At 37.7% G+C, this 23,461-nt stretch overlaps 1 long non-coding RNA gene across 4 annotated transcripts in view; it reads right to left on the reverse strand.

Moving 5' to 3' along the window:
• Positions 1–23,461, reverse strand: part of LOC132654773 (uncharacterized) — a 662,496-nt gene that overhangs the window by 110,123 nt on the left and 528,912 nt on the right. The window contains exon 5 of one of the 4 annotated variants that reach the window (XR_009592489.1): positions 4,330–4,460. The exons of 2 other annotated variants lie outside the window; for them this stretch is intronic. This is a non-coding gene — a long non-coding RNA (uncharacterized LOC132654773). Of the gene's footprint in view, positions 1–4,329; positions 4,461–20,394; positions 20,985–23,461 lie in introns of those variants that run through there. One more of the 4 variants, XR_009592488.1, reaches the window with a different exon arrangement.

Raw genomic sequence — 23,461 nt, forward strand, 5'->3', positions numbered from 1 at the left:
TAACTCCACCAAAAATCTATACAAATGATGCAAAGTCCATTTTGTCCCAATAACCCATGCGAGTTCACAGGTTGCCAAGATTTCTGAAATAAAGCGAAGAGCTATGCCTGGCCTCCCAAGGCTGTGCAGCTCCTGGAAGGCACGCAGGAAGCTAGTCCTTCCTCCTTACTTCCTGTCCTGCAGGCTGAGAATGGCAAACGCCAAGTGCCACGTCCTGAGTACCATGATGGTAGTATTGCAAGATACAGACTCCCACCTTGGGAAGTGGACAAAGATCATGCAATTCACTTCTCCCTGGTTAACAGCTGACATTGGGTGATGATAACTTTCAGCCATTGTTAATTTGTTCTAAGCCACACCGATAATGAGAAGCATGAAATTCCCAATTCAACTTTTCGTGCCTGGAAATTTATTTTGATGGTCCCTTCTAAATTGGTTGCCACTATAAATTGTTTTAAAAGTACTACAGTTTTCAAGTGTTCTAAATTTTTTTTTCATTAACAATTATAGATGCTACAAAAGTGCAAATAAAAATTGAAATTTGTCAACCTGTGCTACAATATATCAAAATATAGATATGGGAGAAGAAAGAGAAGAATCAAGGTTTCTAAAATATTAAAACAAAAAGTTTTATATAGTACTTAGTATGTATGGCTTAGTCTGTGATGCAGATACTAAAACTTCTGTTAATTTTGTTTGTTTAGTTTTTAATGCCATATGTTTAGAGCAAAGATCTATGTCAAAAGCAATGCCAAGTATAAATATACGAAAAGTTGATCAGCAAGCCATAACGAATCCTTCTAAAACTCTCAGAAGACTTATTACCTTTCTTTTGCTTCTTAGGAAATAAGGTCAAGAGGGTTATTTAACATATAAGCAACACAGACGATCAAGTTTGAGATTCGGCTTCATTTGTCTGTCACGTTTGTTTTCCATTCTCTCCCAGTGGCTGGTGAGCTTGATTGTGATGGAGGAGTGCTCAGGAGGACTGTGTAAGCACACGTTGCTGTATCTCACCACCGAGTTTCTAGCGCTAGGTCTATGCTTAGGCTGAAATTTGTGGTGATGACCATTTTTCATGCCCTAGCAGTCCTACCTAGGTAGAAACAAAATTTCACAAAGGATTTGACAACTGCTGTGCCACACCCTGGTGCCGCTCAGAGAGAGAAAAGTAAAATCAAAGGAAAGCAGACCTGCTTCATTCAAACTGTACTGGATACAATTCCTAACCCCACAATACGGTAACATGAACCTAACTCCAATATTACTAAGAACACTCCCCTCTTTTTTGGTATTGTCCTTTGAAAATAAAGTTAATAAGTTGCTACCTCATAGGGTTATTGAAATGATTTCAATAACAACAGATACAAAATGCGTAGAGTAATAAACACTCAAGAAATATCAACTATTATTCTCCTAGCAAAGCAAATTGTTTAAGGTACATGAATGCTAAAATGAGAAACAAAAACAGCAACAAAACTCACAGGTGTTGATTCACAGTTCTTTTATGCCTGGAGGGATACACAAAGAAAGATGTATCAAAGCTTCTAAAACTAGAGTTTTTTTAAATCTACTTTTATAATTTTGTATATCAAAGTGTCTAGACTTTTCTAGCTAAGTTTTGTAAAGAAACAATATATTTCAAGTAGGTGATTTTTATATCGATCTTCCATAAATCCTAATAACATAACACAGCAGTAAATCATAAGTCAGTGAAAGGATTTCTGAAGTGAGCTGAGATAATAAGTCTGAGGCATTTTGCTTTAAGATGATTTAGCTTCTATAGGCTCAAACTCAAAACATTTAGATGAATAGACAGTGACTATGTGTTTTAGGCTCTAAATGAAATAGCGGGCTGTTTGTCAGAGGGGGCACAAAAAGCTTAGGATCCTACTTTATCGATCACTGAGGATTTTATACAATATAAATATATATTTGAGTATAATAAAAGAAATATGAGAAATCAAACATTGTACATCCTTAGAAAATTCAGGGATAAGATTCTTTTATATGGAAAAATATGTCTTTCTTCTAATATAGGGCAGCTGTTACTGAGTTATTGTACAGCAGGCATTACTAGGTATAAGATACAGTGTTGACATGAAGCTGGTAACATGCTCTGTATGGCTTTCCTCTTAGAGGAAAACCTGTACCAGCAGGTAAACAACTATCATCAATGAAAGCAACAGCCAAGTAATGGGGAAATACTCATAGATGTTACATAACTGGCTTTTGCTAATTATGTAACATCAACAGGGACACCATTCTCTTTCGATAGTGTTGATGAATATAACATTTGCTTATAAAGTTAAAAGGCAAATTTCAGACAGATCTTATCTCTAGTACAGATAAAATTCTCACTATCTGTCTACTCAATACAACAAACAATTCACTATATTGTTAGTTTGTCTGACAGCTCTTGAAAATCATTCCTGCATTTTCTGTACAGTTTCTCAACCTTAGGTAATGCTAACATTTTGAATAAATTACAGTTTGATTTTAATGTAATAAACCTGAAACCTAAAAATAAGGACTGAAATCCAGAAGATGCATGTAATTCCATGAAATTCAAAGTAAATCCTGCTTTACAGAATACAAATTCCAAAATTGTTACCATGTCTTTGGATTAAATCACTACCAGCCCATTCTCAGGAAGGGAATGATTTATGAATTGTTTACTTAGTCCTGTGAGGAAAAAAAAAAAAAAGAACTAGGGTCAGTTTTCTATTATAATACTTTAATATTTGTACTGCTTCTTTTAGGCATCCTATTCATAGGTATTTATAGTATCTGAAACTCTGAAATGTCCCTGGGGTAGGAATGGATGTTCTAAGGGCTTGTAGATGCTTCCTGTTGCTAAGGTAACCACGTCCTTGATATCCATGTGTTCAACATGTCATTCTCATTTTGTGTCTGGCTCTCAGAAAGCCAGCTCTGGTGCATGGCATCAAAGAAACACAAGAAATAAAACCAAGATAAAAGAGCAAGGGAGCAATTCCTTCTCTGAAATATTTGTCGCTAGCAGATTATTTCAATATAGTGTTTAAGTTCATAATTTTCTGAAAGTCACACAAAATTAATGAGAAATGAAGAACTAGCATATCATAGTCTTTCACAAATAATTACTGCACCTTATCAGAGAATAAAAACAGTCAAGTTTGTAACTGACAAATAGCATTCAAACATGAAGCAAACACAAAGAGGTATTAAATCAGTATATAAAATGTTTAATAAATAAAGGTTAGATTTTAACTTTAAGTAAACACATCATAAATACCTTGATACCAAAGTGATTTTCATGGCTATGGCTGAGATCAACATAAGCCACATCTTAAAGAAGACAAGGTATTCTTTTTTAAAATATGAATTGATTTATCAGTTGGCTACTTAAAGCAAACAATTTTCTATGGTCTGGTTGTTAGGATTTTAAAACGATGCCACATGCACACAACAAATATTATATAAAACAATTTATTGGATGGAGATGGAAAGAGAGAAGGAAGGAGAAAGAGAGAGATGATGGGGAAAAGGAAGGGGGTAGAGCAAGAGTAGAGAGCAAGAAAGCAAGAGAAGGAGGAAGGGGAAGATTGGCCATTAAGTAGCTGACCCAGGTGATGTCATAGGATGCCTGTGCTGACAGAGGACTTTGTCAGGACCCTAAAGGTCCCTGCAGGCCACTTGAATTGCCTGCACAACAACATAACACTGATTTTTTATTTAAATAAATTATATTTAAGTTAAATAGCATATTTTATCACTTTAAATCTATCATATATATATATACATAAGGATATATAAATATATAGATATATTACACTAAAGAAATTAAATAATTTTGTATGTATATTTGATTTAAAACAATGGCCTTTCAGGATCATATATTAAATTAATTTATTGACAAGAAATAGTTTACAAATGTTACTGAAGGCAATTGAAAAAGAAAATATTTCCCATTATTTTCAGTGTAAAGTAAAATTTGAAATCAGAAATTCAACAACTTTTTGGCACAATCCTCAGTAGCAGCATAAATAGTGGCCCCATATCTGCCCTTTTTCCTAGTTCCTTATGTCTTCCCAAATTCCCAACACTTGATAAGTCTTTTTACACACTGTCTACCAAGACTGGGACAAGATAAGCTTTTAAATTTTTTAGTATAAAATTTCTTCAAGGTTACCTAGCCTTGTTAATATATTAATAAATGATGACAAAATGAAATATACGAGGACATCTCAATATATATATGCATTTATGAAGTTATTATTGACCTTAGTCTCCATGTTTAAAAATTCTTCCATGTAATGGACTCCACTGTGCTTTTATTTGTTTTCAGTTTGTTTCTTTCAGGGGACTCCTAGTCCATTTTCTTGGTTTGGGGGGCTGTTGTTCTACTGGCTTTTTGTCTGGGATTTGAGATAAAACTTGGAGATCAGTGGGGAAGGAGGAAGAGAATCTGAGAAGACCTGGGGAAGATGGAGAATATGATTAAAATATACTTAGATTTTAAAAACTGTTTAAATAATAGCACATATAATACAAACAAAGAAACACTCCCACCTTTTCAATGGCCAAAAAAGGAAAAAACAAAAACAAGAACATGAACACTTGTCTTAGGTGTGGAAAGGTGCACTCCAGACTGCTTTGTGTCAAGTCCTGGTGTATCTGAGCACGGTCCAAGAGCGGAGCTGTGTGAGGAGAAATCTGAGTGCTTGTGAAAAGAAACTCCAGGAAAACAAGGCAAGACTTTTGCTTAGAAACAATTCCTCAGAAGACAGAATTGTTTCTAAAGTGTGTCTTCACGCTTCCCAGGGAGAGTGGAGCAGGGTAAGTTTACTTCAGATTTTTTATTACAACTGGTTAGTGTTAGTTTATATGCCTCTATGAAAAAACATGTTTTTCCACATGCAGCTTGGAATTGTGAGCACTTTGTTCACGCGGTTTTAACGCTCATAGCATAAATTGTCTGACGCTCTGAATAAAGTTGGCTATGGCATGAGACTCTATTGTTTCCTTTGTTTGGCTCTGTCTTCTCGGGTCCTGTCACCTCTACAGTGGTAAAGATGGCGTTTTGGTTACTCTGAAGTGTATGCATATTTATATACATTTTGGAGTGATTTTGCCAATTTCTACAAAGGAACTTGTGGGAACACTCTTAAGATAGTATAAATCCTATGGGTCCACTGATGAGAAACATATCTAAAAATATTAATTGTTCTGATACACAGATATGACATAATTTTCTACTTGCTCTGGTTTTTGTTGTTGGTGATATGACACTATCAGAATAAGTCAACATTTTTTAATAGTCAAAATATCTTTTAAATGTTTTAGACACTAATACAAATTTCAGTTTGTTTATAACTCTTTAAATTTTGAAATATATTTTGATAAATGATTTTGAAACGAGGTTAGAATTTATAAATGTATATAGCACAATTCTCTCAGAGATGTTATTAGATTAACTACTTTTATGAAGGAGCTATACATTAACAGGGCCTATATGAATAATAAACATTAGTATATTTAGGAAAAGTGAAAATAACCTGGAAGTACAGGACATAAGTGTTGTCCAGCACTTAAACATCTGCCAGTTCTCTAAAGGAGAGGCTGGACCATGAAGCCCATTAGTCACAAGAAAATCTTTCCTGTGAGGAGGATCCAGGTTTTGGATCCACATAATTTATCAGTGTTTCCCAGTGGTGATCAAATTGATTTTTGTATTACTGGTCTGGAATATTTTAATCAATTTTATAGAAATATTATACTAGTGTTCTATTATTAACTATGCTAAATATTCAGTTTCTTAAATACATTGAAAATAAGGGAGGGAGGGTGGGATTGGGACGAAATGGGGGACAGGGCTACAGCTGGGATACAAAGTAAACAACCTGTGATTAATATAAAAATAAAATTAAAATTAAAAAAAGAAAACAATACCAGCTGGTTTCTTCATTCTTTCTGGTCTTTGGTTTTGATTTTTTTCTTTTTTATATTAATTACCATTTATTCACTTTGTATCCCAGCTGTAGCCCCTCCCTCATCCCCTTCCAATCCCACCCTCCCTCTGTCATCCCCTCCCATGCTCCTATCCAAGTCCACTGATAGGGGAGTCCCCTTCCCTCTGACCCTAGCCTATCATGTCTCATCAGAAATGACTGCATTGTCTTCTTCTGCTGCCTGGCAAGGCTGCACCCCTCTCAGGGGAAGGTGATCAGAGAGCCAGCCACTGAATTCATGTCAGAGAGAGTCCTGGTTCCCCTTACTAGGACACTCACTTGGAGACTGATCTGCCATGGGCTACATTTGTGCAGGGTTCTAGGTTATATCCATGCATGGTCCTTGGTTGGAGTATCAGTCTCAGAAAAGAACCCTGGGCTCAGATTTTTGGTTTTGTTGCTCTCATTGTGGAGCTGTCCCCTCCAGGTTTTTCTCTCTCCCCCTTCTTTCATAACATTCCCTGCACTCTGCCCAAACGTTGGTCATTAGTCTCAGCATCTGCTTTGATTCCCTGATGGGTAGAGTCTTCCAGAGGCCCTCTGTGGTAAGCTCCTGTCCTGTTTAGTGTTTACTTCCCTTTTCTGATTTCCATCCTGTTTGCCTTTCTGAGTGAAGACTGATCGTCTTACCCAGGGTCCTCCTTTTCTTAGCTTTGTTAGATGTACAGTTTTAGTAGGTTTACCCTACATTATATGTCTACTATCCACTTATAAGTGAGTATATACCATGTGTGTCTTCCTGCTTCTGGGGTCCTTCACTCAGGATGATCTTTTTTAGATCCCACCATTTGCCTGAAAATTTCATGGCTTCCTTGTTTTTAACACCTGAGTAGTATTCCATTGTGTAAATGTACCACAATTTTTGTATCAATTCCTCACTTGAGGGACACCTAAGTTGTTTCCAGGTTCTTGCTATTAAGAATAAAGCTGCTACAAACATGGTTGAGCAAATGTCCTTGTATACTAGAGTATCTTTTGGATATATGACTACGAGTAGTATAGCTGGATCTTGAGGTAGCACTATTCCTAATTGTCTGAGAAAGAACCAGATTGATTTCCAAAGTAGTTGTACAAGTTTACATTCCCACCAGCAGTGGAGAAGGGTTCCCTTTTCTCCACAACCTCTCTAGCATGTGTTGTCACTTGAGTTTTTGATCTTAGCCATCCTGATGGGTGTCAAGTGAAATCTCAGGGTTGTTTTGATTTGCATCTCCCTGATGAGTAAGGATGTTGAGCATTTCTTTAAGTGCCATTCGATATTCCTCTACAGAGAATTCTCTGTTTAGCTCTGTACCTCATTTTTTAATTGGATTACTTGATTTGTTGCCTTTTAACTTCTTGAGTTCTTTATATATTCTGGATATTAGCCATTCTTAACAAGAATATGCTCACATATCTTTGATGTGCATTTCTCTACCTAGCAGTTGTAATGTTCTAGTATTAGCTTCCTTTATTTACATACAAATTTAGATGTAAATATTATTTTCAGAAAGGTTTTATTGTTTGTTTATTATTATTTGTGATCCATTTTTATGATTCCCTGCTAATTGTAAACTCCCTCTTTGTACTGAGAATGGTGGCAAATGGCAGATCTCTGCATTTTAGAGGCTGAGGCCAAAGGATGATGAATTAGAGATGAGCATTGGCTAACTAGTATTTGTGTCACAGAATCAAAAAATAAACGTTACTTTTATATTTCATATGTTATATATGATACTTCATTTCTTATAATTTATTGTGGGCTACATTGTCATTTATTTATGTTCTTTGTGATTTCTCTTTTTATATAATTATTATTATTATTAATTAAATTTATTCAATTTGTATCCCAGCTGTGGTCCCCTCCCTCATCTTCCTTTCCCCAAGACCCACCCTCCCTTCCCCTTTTCACCCTATACCCCTCCCCTAGTCCACGGATAGGGGAGGTCCTCTTCCCCTTCCCTCTGATCCTAGCTTATCAGGTCTCAACAGGACTGGTTGCATTGTCTTCCTTTGTGATTTCTTAATGTAGGCACTTAGAGCTATAAATTTTCCTTATAAGACTGTTTTCACTGTGCCCCAGGGTTTTTGTTGTGTTACATTTTCATTTCCATTCATTGGCTTCAAAAGGTTTTGTTGTTGTTTGTTTCGGATTGACCTGTTCAATAATGAGTTATTTGATTCTCCATCAAGTTGTTTGTGTACTTAACCTTTTCTTTGTCAATTCAAAGTTTTATCTCATTGTGTTCAGGCAGGATGGGCTTAAGACCCAAGCTATTGAAATAACATTATCATCATCAACAACAACATCATCATCACCACCACCATCACTATCATCATCATCACCACATCATCATCACCACCACCATCACTATCATCATCATCACCACATCATCATCACCACCACCATCACTATCAGCATCATCACCACATCATCATAACCACCACCATCACTATCATCATCATCACCACATCATCATCATCACCACCACCCTTACCTCCATCATCATCATAATAATCATCATCACCTCACAACTATCATTTTTTTTCATATTTTACATTCAGTTCTCTGGATTCATGGATTTCACAACTGCAGGTTCAACAAAGCAAACAAAAATATTTAGAAAAAGACAGACATATGATGAATGCTTACAGATATGTTCCCTTGTCATTATTCCTAAACAATGTAATATACCAAGTAATCGCATAGCAGTTGCATTGCTTTGGTAATTGTATGAAATCTAAAAACAAATTGATAGATATAAGAGGATGTGCTCCATCACATGCTAATTCTGTACCACTTTATAGAAAGGACATAAACATTTGTGTATTTGAATATCCTCTGTGTTCCCTATGGAAACACTGATTTTTCATGGTTTCATATGGTATTAATAGCTCCAATAAATTTCATCACTGCTACTAAAATTTGGTTAAGTAGAGCACTTAAAATATACTGTTTACCTTTTTCATCATGTATATTTTATTTTTATTTAAGAAAAATAATCTGAGGCTAAAAAGAAGATGTCCAAGGTCACTGATTTCTAAGTAGTTCATCCAGGAATTTATTCTAATGTTGTTTACCTAGAACCTGTTTGCTAATCTACTGTGGGAAATTTGTCTTTAATTTGTCAAATATCATTTTCAACGTTTATCATCAAGCATTTTCTTTCCTGGTCTACTATTTTAAATTTTAATATTTACTTGTTTTAGTTAATTGTATAATTAGTTAATTATGTAGAAAAGTATGATAAATATTTTAAGACCATTCATGTGAGCTATCTATATTTTTATCACTTTCACTTTGTAATGACAACCAAATAGAAAATAAATACCTTTGCTTTACAGAAACTTTCTGTAAAGCAAAGGATACCGTCATCAAAACAAAATGACTGCCTACAGATTGGGAAAGAATCTTCACTAACCCTTTATCTGACAGAGGACTAATATCCAGTATATACAAAGAACTAAAGAAGCTGAAAAGCAGCAATCCAAGTAATCCAATTAAAAAATGGGGAACAGAGCTAAACAGAGAATTCTCGACAGAGGAATATCGAATGGCAGAAAAACACTTAAAGAAATGCTCATCCTCATTAGCCATCAGGGAAATGCAAATCAAAACGACCCTGAGATATCACCTTACACCCATCAGAATGGCCAAGATGAAAAACTCAAGCAATAACACATGCTGGAGAGGTTGTGGAGAAAGGGGAACCCTCCTCCACTGCTGGTGGGAATGTAAACTGGTACAACCACTCTGGAAAGCTATCTGGCGCTTTCTAAGACAAATAGGAATAGTGCTTCCTCCAGACCCAGCTATACCACTGCTAGGTATATACCCAAAGTTTGTTCAAGTACACAAAAAGGACACTTGCTCAACCATGTTTACAGCAGCTCTATTTGTAATAGCCAGAACCTGGAAACAACCCAGATGTCCATCAACGGTGGAATGGGTACAGAAATTGTGGTATTTTTATACAATGGAATACTACTCAGCAATCAAAAAGGAGGAAATCATGACATTTGCAGGCAAATGGTGGGATCTAGAAAAGATCATTCTGAGTGAAATATCCTAGAAGGAGAAAGACAAACATGGGATATACTCACTTATATAGACCTATAAGATATGATAAACATAATGAAATCTATACACCTAAAAAAGATAATCAATTGAGCGGACATGGGGTAAGATGATCAATCCTCATTTAGAAAGACAGATGGGATGTGCATTGAACGTATGACAGGAGTCTACTGAGTGCATCTGAAAGACTCTAACTAGCAGTGTTTTCAAAGCAAAGACTCATGACCAAACCTTTGGCAGAGTACAGGGAATCATAAGAAAGAAGGGGAGTTAGTCTGATGGGGAAAGGATAGGAGCTCCACAAGGACCAAATATATCTGGGCACAGGGTCTTTTCTGAGACTGACATTCAACCAAGGACCATGTATGGATATAACCTAGAACCTCCACTTAGATGTAGCCTGTGGTAGCTCAGTAACCAATTGGTTTCCCAAAGTGAGGGGAACAGGGACTATTTCTAACAGGAACTCAATGACTGGCTCTTTGGTCTCCCCACCCCCGAAGGGAGGAGCAGTCCTGTTAGGCCACAGAGGAGGGCTTTGCAGCCAGTCCTGAAGATACCTGATAAAACAGGATCAGATGAATGGGGAGGAGGTCCCCCCTATCAGTGGACTTGGAAAGGGGCACGGTGGAGATGAGGGAGGGAGGGAGGGACTGGGAGGGAATGAGGGATCGGGACACGGCTGGGATACAGAGTTAATAAAATGTAACTGATAAAAAAAAATACTTGAGGAAAAAAAAAGCTGAATAAACCCTTTCCTCTACAAAAAAAAGAAAAGAAAAGAAAAGAAATACCACAAATCATAAAATTTGAAGCTCATTAAATTTTGCTCAAGTCATTTATAATGTCATGTTATAGCGGGAAATGTTGCCAACTTAATGTTTTAGTATCATCTTCTTAAAATTTTCTACTCAGATGCTAATTCCTCCATGTAAAGCCTAGTATGCAGCCATTACATTTTTTCAGGATGTATGTAAAAGGAACCTTTCATCTATGCTATGTACTGTACCAACTCTTCTCAGCTGGGAGTTTTCTTCAAGCATGTTTTTAATGATTATTTCTATTCAGGTTGGTGTCTGTGCTCTCTGTGCGTCCTCTGCTTCAAATTCATGTAACTACATCTTTAACGTTTTCTTCCTCATTGTCTACAAGACAGCTCTTCACAGTTCACACTCCACAGACTCATTATTTCTTCACTGTGTTGCCTATCTGCTTTTTGTTTATTCATTGGTAATATAACTAAAGATGGACCTATACCACTTTGGATTGTAAAATAACGGGCTTTGTTTATTGTTCTTGGTCCTATTTTATATTGTAAGGTGGACTTACAAGACCACAGAGAAAGAGGATCCAGACAGTGCTGATCAGACCAGATGGGCTAGAGTCAGATGGAGGGGAGGAGGAGCTCCCCTATCAGTGGACTAGGGAGGGGTATGGGGGGAAAGGGAGGAGGGTGGGTGTGTTGGACTGGGAGGAGATGAGGGAGAGGGCTACAGCCAGGATACAAAGTGAATAAATTGTAATTAATAATAATAATAATGAAATTTTGGAGGGAAAGGCCAATAAATAATTTGATGGCTGCAGATACCTTTCTAAAACTAAGCAAGGAAATACAAGAAAAAAATCACGGATTTAGAGAAACAGGATAAAATTAGAACAGATAATGATGTCATTTCGAATGGAAGAAAGTAACAAAGTAACTTCAAAAGTCACAAAGGAAGTGGATAATAGTACATAGAATATATGGGATGACAAATTTTCTATTTGTGACATAGAATACACAAATAAATGATTTCACCTACCATGCTCAAGACAGGATAACTCCCAAACCCGATTGACAATAGGAACAATCAAGAAAAAGAGGAAGGGCCACCATATCCAATAACGTGAAATGTAAAGCTTTTGTTAGGCATCTTATTTTTGTCTGCCTTGGTTGAAAAGAAGAACTGAAGAACTGGAAAAAGAACAAACAAGGTTTGTCTAGAAACATTAATCTGCTGATGCTTAAGTACTTGCTACATTTTTATCATGTGGCCTAAGACTATTTCCCATTTTTCTGAGTTAGAAATCTAGCCTAATTCCCAGTGTTTGGGCAGAATTCGAGTGTGTATATAAACATATAATGTGTACACAAAGAACTTTAAGTTCTTTATTCTATAGATAGTATGTATTTTCATTGTTCGACTATAATTGGATTCTTTGAATATTTTTAACATAGACTAGGTCTTTAAACATTGTGAAGTTCTCTTAAGAAAATCATCTTCAAAAGGAGATGAATAAAATTTTCTTTAACTAAATCATGCTAATGACAATTAAGAATGCTAGAACTTCACTGTCAGAAATAGGGATGTTGTAGCAGAAGAAAAACACCTTTCTCAATAAAGCTTACTCAAAAATAAATACTTCATAGTAAATTGCCACCATTTATTTTTAAATTCCATCACAGTGACCAGATTTTTTTCCAGTTGCCACCCCCATACTATCGTCAGCAGGCCCTGTGTTTTGTGCACTCAAATGTTCTTCCTCCTTCTTGGACAACTAACGTTCTTGTAGCTGTGCAAAGGGTATTTAAATAGCCCAAGTCCATAAGTAAAGACTTTAACAAAACTGAAGGAAAATGTAATGGAAAAATACATACTACGTAGGGAGTTGAGGTAGTGGTGTACTGTACTTTAAGCAAGGCCAGAAACTATGGTGATACAGCATAGTATAACTTGGCCTGCTTTATGAATGCTAGAAAAAAATTAATATCCTATTTATATTTTACTTACCACTTTTGCCAAGACAAATTGAAAAATAATAATTTCTCTGGATTTACCTAAGTTTTCAAAATATTAGAGTTTATTAATACTGTTTCTGATCTGCTTCATCCAGCAGAATCATGAAATACTTATATAAAAATAAATATTGCTTACAGTCATGCAGATGACTCCCAATATTTCTGTACTTCACAGTGAATTGCTCATTCACCTGAGTGTTTAACAGTGTCAGTGTGCTCAACATTGTCATATTTAATTGAATAGTTCAACAAGATAATACGCCAGGGCACACATCATCCTGTGAATTCATTCAACACATTAGGCTCACGATAAATAAGGTAACACTTAAATGTAACACAAGGGAGTTAGAGGAAATTGCACAAACAGTGGGGAAGAATGAGAGCAAGCAAAATTGAGATGGAAGAAGGAATAAGGACGGAAGGAAAGGCAGGGAGCTACAGGGAAAGCAATTTCTGAGTTTGATAGCACAAGTTTTTGTTTGTTTTAAATTTTATGTTATATATATATTAATTTATATAATGTTATTTTATGTGCATTAGTGTGACAGTGTCAGATTCCATGGAATTGTGGTTACAGACAGTTATGAGCTGCCATGTGGGTGCTGGGAATTGAACCCGCGTCCTTTGGAAGAACACACAGTGCTCTCAACCATTGAGCCATCTTTCCAGGACATATTTTTTTTTTTTTGTATTTTTATTTTTTGAGTTTTCTCATTATTTTACTTTTAGAGCATAAATAAATTCTCATCATTCTAATTTAAATATTTTAGACAAACATTGCAGAAATCTTTCACTAACTGAAATGCTTGATTTACTGAAAATAGTGAGAATATTTTTTCAGGTTTCCAAGTTAGCCTAATGATTTACTGGTCCCCAAAGATGTTTGCAGCTGGTGATCTTGCAACCGAGTTTTAAGCCACACGGCCTTCTTCAGCAGGTGAAGACACATGTAGGCTCGTGGCTGTGCTTAGTCGCCTAATTATGAGCTTTGCGCGTTTGATTCAGAAAGCCTCATTCCCCCAGTGTCCTCCATCCTCTTTGGTGCCCACACTACTGCTGCCTCTTCTTCTGAAAGGTTTGCTGGGCTAGCAGGGGAGGGATCTGATAGAGAAAGCGCATGTGTGTTCCAAGGTCTCTCTTACTGTGTAATATCTGGTTGCACATATTTGTCCCCATCTGCTGTAGGAGGAAGCCTCTCTGACAGCGGCTGATTAAAGTACTAGTCTACCGGTATGCAGAGCATCATTAGGGCTCATTTATCGTTGTTGTTGTTAATTAGACCAGTAGAATTTGGTTACCCTGGGATTCTGAGCTATCTAGTCTCTGGTTCTTGGTCACCAAAGCAGTGTTGGGTAGGAGTTCCATTTCGTGGAGTAGGACTTAAATCAAATCAGATATTGATTACTCCCAAAAGCTTTGTGCCACAGTTGCCCGAGCATGTCTTGCAGGCAGAACAGATCGAAGAGCAAATGGTTTGTGGCCGGGACAGTGCTTGAGTTTCCTTTTTGGTGGCCTGCAGAGTACCTTCCTGTACCAAACAAACTAGAACACGGGAGGAAGATCTGCGTACGCACCTTCTCTACATGTTCCACGACCCGTGTGGGTGTTGTCTTCAGTCATTGGGCCTTGATGTCCCAATTACTGTTGGGTTGTGGACAGCAACCCATTTTTTTTTTTTTTTGACAATAGCTTGAGTTGTTTAAGGATTTCTATGAAGCTTCCTTGGCCAACAATGCAATTGTATGATTAATCCAGGACATCTCTTTGTTGGACTTCAAGAGATAGGCAGTTGGGGCTGTCTCTCCTATTATTTGCAGACATTATTAGGAGTGCCTTCACATGTTTTAGGAAATCTCCACTGCAGTAGATTCTCCTACCACTCTTCAAATGTCCCTCAATTCCAGCTATCCCATCCGCCTTCCTTCCCTCAATCCCATATCCCCACTTCATCCTCTCATTCCTCCCCTCCTTCCCTGCCACTTCAGTCCACCCACAAAATCTATTTCCCCTCCCAGGGAGATCTGTGTGTTCCCCCTGCCATTGCCTTTCTCTGTGCCTAACTTCGCTGTGTCTGCAGATTGTAGCTTGGTTATTATTTATTTAACCGAGAATATTCACAGGTAAGTGAATGTATGTCATATTTTTCTGTCTGATCTGGGCTACCCCACTCAGGATGACTTTTTTAGTTCCATTCATTTGTCTAAAAATTTCATGATCTCTCTCTCTCTCTCTCTCTCTCTCTCTCTCTCTCTCTCTTTAACAAGCTGAGCAATGGGTCATGTGGTGGTGGCACCTGCCTTTAATCCCAGTAATTGGAAGGCAGAGACAGGCAGATCTCTGAGTTCAAGACCAGCCTGGTCTAAAGAGTTAGTTCCAGTACAAGCAAGGCTACACAGAGAAACCCTGTCTTGAAAAAAATGAGGGGGTGGAAGGGAGAGAGAAGAGCTAAGTAATATTCCACTGTGTTAATGTACCACATTTTCTTTATCCATTCTTCTGTTGAGGAACATCTAGGTTGTTTCAAGTTTCTGGCTGTTAGGAATAGAGCAGCAATGAGTATGGTTGAGCAAGTGTCCTTGTGGTAGAATTAAGTGTCCTTTGGTTATATAAGAGTGATATAACTGAATTTTGAGGTTAAATGTTCCCTTCTTTCTGAGAAACTGCCCTACTGATTTCCATAGTGGTTGTACAAGTTTGCATTCCCACCAGTAATGGAAGAGTATTCTGCTTGCTCCACATTGATGGCACCTGTTTTTAAACCTCACTTTTCCAAGAGACTCTAAAAGCCAAATCTGACAACCTTTTACCCAGAAGCAGAAAGACACATATGGTATGTACTCACTTATAAGTGGATATTAGCTACATAACATAGGACATACATACTAAAATCTATAGACCTAAAGAAGCTAACCAACAAGGAGGACCCCAGGGAAGAGGCTGAAACCTCACTCAGAAGGCTAAACAGGACAGACAGTGGAAGTAGAAGAAGAAAGGGAACAGGACAGGAGCCTTCCACAGGCAGCCTCTGAAAGACTCTACCCAGCAGGGTAGCAAAACAGAAACTGAGGCTCATAGCCAAACTTTGGGCAAAGTGCAGAAAACCTTATGGAAGGAGAGGGAGATAGAAAGACCTGGAGGGGACAGGAACTCCACAAGGAGACCAAAAGAGCCAAAAAACCTGGGCTGGGGGAGTAGGCTACAGAGATCTATAATCCAACCATGGACCATGCATGGAGAGGACCTAGACCCCCTGCTCAGAGGAAGCCCATAGGCTGCTCAGTTTCTAAGTGGGTTTCCTACTAAGGGGAGCAGGGCCTGGCTCTGACATGAACTCAGGGGCTGCAAATCTTTGATAACCTCCCCCTGGGGGATGCAGCCTTGACAGTCCACAGAGAAAGATGATGCAGCCAGCCCTGATGTGACCTGATATTGTCAGATAGAAGGAGAGGAGGTCCTCCCTATCAGTGGACTAGGGAAGGAGCATAGGGGGAGAAGAGGGAGGGTGAGAGGGACGGAAGGAAGGGGCTATAGTCAGAATACAAAGTGAGTAAGTTTTAACTAAAATATTTAACTAATTAAAAGTTGCAAGAAAGCCCAGTGTGGTGGCTCATGCCTGAAATCCCAGCACTCTGGGAGGCAGCAACAGGCAGATCTACAGAGTGAGTCAGGACAGCCAATGCTACACAGAGAAACTCTGTCTCAAAATACAAAAAGAAGAAAGAAAGAGAGAGAGAGAGAGAGAGAGAGAGAGAGAGAGAGAGAGAGAGGAAGGAGGGAGGGAGGGAGGGAGGGAGGGAGGGAGGGAGGGAGGGAGGGAGGAAGGAAGGAAGGAAGGAAGGAAGGAAGGAAGGAAGGAAGGAAGGAAGGAAGGAAGGAAGGAAGGAAGGAAGGAAAGGAAAGAAGGAAAGAAAGGAAGAAAGAAAGAAAAGTTGCAAGGAGTCTCTCAGCAACCATCTCACCAACATGCAGAGTGCCTCCTTATCAAATAAAGCCAAGGGACACTTAAATCTAAATGGAAGTTTCAAAGTAACATAAATATTAGTAACAATATATTGATCTTCTTTTTTAGAAATCCTTACAATGTATGCTGGAAAAATTATTCCTTTTCTATTATTAGTTATTAAGATAAAACAGGTCTCACAGTAGATGCATGTAACTCAACACTTGAAAGATGTAATGGACAGAAATCATGAGTTAAAAATCAGCCCAGATACACAAAGAAACTTTCTCTCCAGAAACAAACCAGAGCAGAAAACAACTGTTCAGGCTGGAGAGTTGGCTTGGTGGGGAAGAGCCCTGTGGGTCTTGTAAAGGGCCATAGTTTCCTTTTCAGCACGCGCATGGTGGCTCACAAACACCTAGGACTCAAGCTGCAGGGTATGTAATACCCTGTTCTGACTTCCACAAGCATCAGGGGCACACATGGAATACAAACATCCAAGCAAGCAAAGCACTCACACGCACAAAACAGAATAAGTAAATCCTAAAGCATTAAGACGGCAAATGTACTCCTAGCCATTCGGATCGTTTTGTATATATTGACCAAGAAAAATATTTTCATATTTGTTAACTTCTACTGGATCTATGTCAGTAAAACAGTTTCTATATCTCACTCCTAGGAATCGACTGAGGTTCTCCTTTTAATTGTTCCCTGTGTGGCTTAAGATTAGTACAGGCTGAGAAAACTCATTGCCCGTGGTACCACTCAAATCATATTTCAGTCTTTTCAACGGTTGAATACGTACCTTAGATACATTTTTGAACTGTGTGTTTAAGCTTCATTTCCCAGAAATGAAAAACAGTGATAACAATGTTTCTTTCACAAGAAGGGTTTTGTGAGGATTAAGAAAGCCAAACACACTCTGCAAACCTTTAGATGCACATGTATTTCTCCTTTCTAAATACTTAATTCTTAGAGTATAAGAGCATCAAAAGTTTGTACCACTAGAGAACAAAATACAGAAGGCATGATAACAAAACCACCTGTAAAGGGGAAGTTTGTAACTGGGTATTGCCTTGAATCTATGATTAAAATTTTTAGAGATAAATATACTTAAGAAAACACACTTAATATACTTAATATTGTAAATGTAAATGTGTTTATTCTTGGATCAACATGGAAGATAGTGCTACCTGGCAGAAAGGTTAAAAAGTATTCTGTACAAAATATAAAGTAGTATAGTATCTGATATATGAGGTTATGCTACTCACATTTCAAATTCTAAATACAAGGTCAGCTAATAGATGAAGTGTTACAGGCAATCAATAGTTGCTGGGAGAAACTGAATCCATTTTCCCTAGGGATGAGCCAATTGATAAGCCATCCAATCCCAAATGGTCAGAACTAAGAACATATATATACACACACCTGTGTGCAACGGTAAATGAGCATGGTGAAATACATGTGAGTGTGCACATGCACGTCTCTGCGTACGTATCTATGCATGTTTGTGTGAATATGTGTGCACGTGTGTGTATAATAGCAATAATAATAAAAGAACTCATGGATTTGAGCAGGAGAGGTGACAAAAAAAGTTTGAGAGGGAAAGAAAGAGGGGTAAAAATGATGCAAATTCAATACTCATCTATGAAATTCTTAGAAAATTTTTCAAAAAATCACAGCATATTTTAAATAAAATCTCTTCAGAACAGATCAATAGTAGACAAGAGGTAGTAAGACAATTTTTTTTTATTTTTGTGATTTAACGAATTATACTGTGGTGTGCATATCTACTTCAGATATTCTACACAGCGTACCTGAGACTGAAGGGAAATTTTCTTATTGCAACAGTAAAATATGACTTTAAAAAATATGTGGCCTTAGAAAGACTTTAAAATACTTTTAAATATTACATGAAAATAGGTTATAGTTTTTTTTATTACAATTTATTCACTTTGTATCCCGGCTGTAGCTCCCTCCCTCATCTCTTCCCAGTACCACCATCCCTCTCCCCCGCCTCCCAATTCTCTTTCCCTAGTTCACTAATAAGGAAGGTCCTCCTCCCCAACTACCTGACCCTAGCCTATCGGGTCTCATCAGGACTGTCTGCAACCTCTTCCTCTATGGCCTGGTTAGGCTACTCCCCCATGCAGGGGGAGGCGATCAAAGAGTCATCCACTGAGTTCATGTCAGAGACAGTCCCTGTTCCCATTACTAGAGAACCCACTTGGACACTAGCTGCCATGGGTTACATCTTTCCAGGGGTTCTAGGTTATATCCATGAATGGTCCTTGGTTGGAGTATCAGTCTCAGAAAAGACCCCTGTGCCCAGATTGTTTTGGTTCTGTTGCTCTCCTTGTGGAACTCCTGTCACCTCCAGGTCTTTATAACTCCCCCTTCTTTCATAAGATTCCCTGCACTCTGCCCACAGTTTGGCTATGAGTCTCAGCATCTGCTTTGATGCCCTGCTGGGTAGACTCTTGCAAAGGGCCTCTGTAGAAGGCTCCTGTCCAGTTCCCTGCTTTCTCCCATTCCAATGTCTATCCTATTTGCCCTTCTGAATCAGGATTAAGCATCTTCCCTAGGTTTCTCCTTGTTGTTTAGCTTCTTTAGGTCTGTAGATTTTAGTATGTTTATCCTGTATTACATGTCTAACACCCACTTATAAGTGAGTATAAACCATGTGTGTCTTTCTGCTTCTGGGTTACCTGACTCAGGATGATCTTATTTAGTACTATCCATTTGCCTGCAAATTTCATGATTTCCTTGTTTTTAATAGCTGAGTAGTATTCCATTGTGTAAATTTACCACAATTTCTGTATCCATTCCTCCACTGAGGGACAGCTGGGTTGTTTCCAGGTTCTGGCTATTACGAAAAATAAAGCTGCTGTGAACAATGTTGAGAACATGTATTTGTGGAAACTGACACTATGAAATGATTTTATTACTGGATTGTCTGTTAGTGGTACTTTAAAAATGTACTGATAAAATATATTAAATAATATACCCTTAATTGTGTTCAGAAGCTTAAACCTAGATGATATCAGCATGAGCCATGATTAAGCTTCTTTCATAAACAATGCAAATGCAACATTTTCTCAACGTTTTAGCATTAACAACTATATGACCACTTTTGCATCAAATATCAAGTGTGTAATATTCTTTTAAAAATATGAAAGATTGGTATATTCATTATATAATCAGGTGATAATATTAACTGTTCAAAATGGCAAAGCTCACGGGTGTGGTACAGACCTGAAATACTGCAATCATAGCTTTTGATGGAGTCTTGGATGGGAGAGGTTTGATCCAAAGGGTTTAAGATCATATTGCACAATAGATGCTACCTTTTCTTGGAATATGCACTCCTGTTTTTAGTACATCATCGCATGTGGTTGTGCTGGGATCCAAAATAATCAAGAAAACACTTGATGTCACAGTGAGGAGTTCGCTACACAAAATTAAAGTATTTTATTGAGGCATAAAATCAATGAGTTGAAATTCAACTCTAGTAAACAGAATGCTTGGTGACCTTTTCTGTGATTATATCTCATATATGAATATATCTGATTGAATAGGACTAACAATTCACCAAAATGTTATTTATTAAGAAAACACTGCCAAAATTGTTTCAGTTAAAGTAATACCATATAAATAAAATAAATTTAATGCCATGTTAAAAATAAGTAATACCATATAAACAAAGTGCATTAGTGGAACAAAACTTCTAATTTAAGATATAAATAAAATCAGTAGCACTAAGAGCTTTTTAATATGTATGACACACATGATCACGAGTCACACCGAACAGGATGTTATGAACATAAATATATAACTTGCAGGAACTCTCTAAGAATACACGAGTAGTGACAAGGCAAAGTCTTGATCTGCATCATGCTACTTGGGAGGTCTTGAGAATTTCAACAAAGCACGGACCTTATTAAAGAAGGAGGGGAAATGTTCAGCTAATCGTAGTCGTTGTTAATAGTTTCATGTATTGCCTGAGGAAGCGCGTACATGGATAGCACAGGGGTCAAACAAATTAAGCATCAATTTGCTGCTCAGGATAGCTCCAGATAGCTTTGAATCCGGAGACAACAGGAAACAGCTTGGGTTTTGAATAGTATCTGCATTGCCGGTATGCACAAGCTCCTTCTTACCCATCTGAGAACACCTTTATTGGAGCACGTGAAAAAGACGCACGCTATCTGAGTCCTAAAGGAAGCCAAAGAAAGAGAAAGACATGACAGAGACACAGAGTGAAGAAGAGAGAGTCAGACAGACATTTCTGTTAATTCAAAAGTGTTTCAAAATACCTTCCCGTCATCAGTAAGCAGCCTGTAGAAGGGCACTCGGTTCTGGCCTCCATGGCACGCTACTGTGCGGCAGAAACCACGAACCTCAGAGAGAGACTGTGTGGACACAGTCTGCCCCACAACTCCAGGACTACGAATTCTATCTCAATTTACCTCCTTCTGTTGATACACAAAACTCGTGATCACTTCCCCCTGGCGGGCAGCCATGACAGGCTAGAGAGGAAAAGGATGCAGGCAGTCCTCATGAGACTTGATAGGCTGGGGTCTGATGGTAGGGGAGGAGGGCTCCTCCTTTCAGTGGACTAAGGGAGGAGATGGGGGAGGAGGGAGGGAGCGGGGACCAGGAGGAGTTGAGGTAGGGGACTACAATCGAGAGATAAAGTAAATAAATTGTAAAAAATAAAAAGAAAAATGTTTTTAAAAACAAAATAAAGTTTCATTATCAAACACCTTGAATGCATAATAATTTTAAATAGTATTTTTATTTTAACAATTTTTGACAGATTGTGGCCCACAGAGTTCTAGAATTCTAAATATGGCCATCCACCTCCACTGGTATATAAATATCATTTTCCTATCATTGTTGTGGAATCTCAAAATTACAAGCAGGTGAAAGTTCATGGGATTGTATGAAATTAAAAAATGATAAAAGTAATAACTCATAAACCAACCATACTATATTCTGTTATGGAGTTTAAGTTTGAGAGGGCAGGACTATATCCTTTGAGGGACAGTATTAATATGAAATCCTTCATACAATCTCATGAACATGAAGTTAAGGTCTAATAAGAATTATGCTTTTAACGTGTATGGGCTTCTTGATTTGTGAAATGTATGTTTATGGTTCCTTATTTGTGTTCCTTCATGTATTATGAGCCTTAGCTTTAGAAGCAATAAATTTCTTCATCAGACATTAAGATGACACTTAGCTCTATTCTAAGCCTCCTTGAATCACATGATGACTTTCTGCACAGCAGATAACAGTCTCTGTATGTTCAGGTTTGAATGTCATCCAACATTTTAAAGTAAAATGTAGATAAGAATATATTTGTCTGTAGGATCTCCTTAACATCAATCTTTATACTTCTCTTTATTTCTTCCATCTAATATCTAGTTTTTCCAGTGTCCCAAGGCTAAAAATACTGAGCTGATTTTAGATTCTGAGATTTGATTTTGATGTCCATATTAATCAGGATACGAAATCATTTTATTATCACCCGAGCAGACTTTCTAGAATATTTCTCACTGACTCTCCAAGGGACAGACGCATTCTTAGTTGTGCTTCCTTATTTCTTGGTAGGAGTACCATAATTCATTATAGTCTGGCCTACCTGTCATCTTTATTCTTAGCTGCTTACATGAGTGCAGACTTGGCTAATGTGTGAAGGCATAGAAAACCTCAAATATCTGATCACAATACTCCAGCACAAACACAATCATGCTCACTTCTAAGAAAGCAGGAAGCAGTAGATTCTTGTAAAGCCTTTATTCCCTATCAACATGATTGGCTCTCAAACTACAGTCAAGTGATCTTTTTTCACTAATTGCTGTTTATCGAAAGGAAAAAAAAAAAGGCAAGCAGTGAAGCATTCATCTTAAAGGCAAACTAAACTCATAAAAAAAATAACAGTTGTGATCCTAAAAGGCTGAATAATTAACATTTTACAAATTGACTCCCAATTTTGCGAACTTGGAAGAAAGCTTATTATATAAAAAAAGAACCTTGTTTAAAATCACACACTATTTTGTTATGCAAATAACTATTCTTGTGTGTATTTAGTGCGAGTGCTAGCGGTGGGGCATTAGGGCTACCAAGGCAAGCACACCTGCAAAAGAACTGTTTTAAGAAGGAAGGAAGAACATTTTCTTGAGTCTAGCTGTTGAGCTCTGCCTATTCACCTAGTAGCTGCCCATATAGAGAAAGATTGAACAGATCACTCAATGAACTTGATTAAAACAAGCAATAACCTCCCCCCTTATCTTCCTTTATATCTTCTGGGAGACATGTTTACACAATTAGTATTTACTCTGGGATTCAGCTCACCTTCATTTTTCAGTTTAACATTGTGTTATAATTACTGGTTTGGGTTGTTTCCTCTTATAAACACATTCTCATATACCTCAGGCTGCCCTTGAAACTGCTACATAGCAAAGCCTGGCCTTGAACCTCCATGCACCAGGTGACAGGATCATAGGCACACACCACCACACCCTGCTTGAGTTGCTACTTCTGAAAGTTTCCTTGACTGGGAGAGAAGTTGTTCTCAAGTTTTAGTTGATTAAGAGTTGTGGTTCCCTTTGCAGAACTGAGACACACAACTGGCATGTGTGAAGAAGTCACCACTACTGAGATGGGGTGCATGAGTGTGAGTACAG

Source organism: Meriones unguiculatus, chromosome 6 (genome assembly GCF_030254825.1).
Source record: "Meriones unguiculatus strain TT.TT164.6M chromosome 6, Bangor_MerUng_6.1, whole genome shotgun sequence".
Taxonomy (NCBI): Eukaryota; Metazoa; Chordata; class Mammalia; order Rodentia; family Muridae; genus Meriones; species Meriones unguiculatus.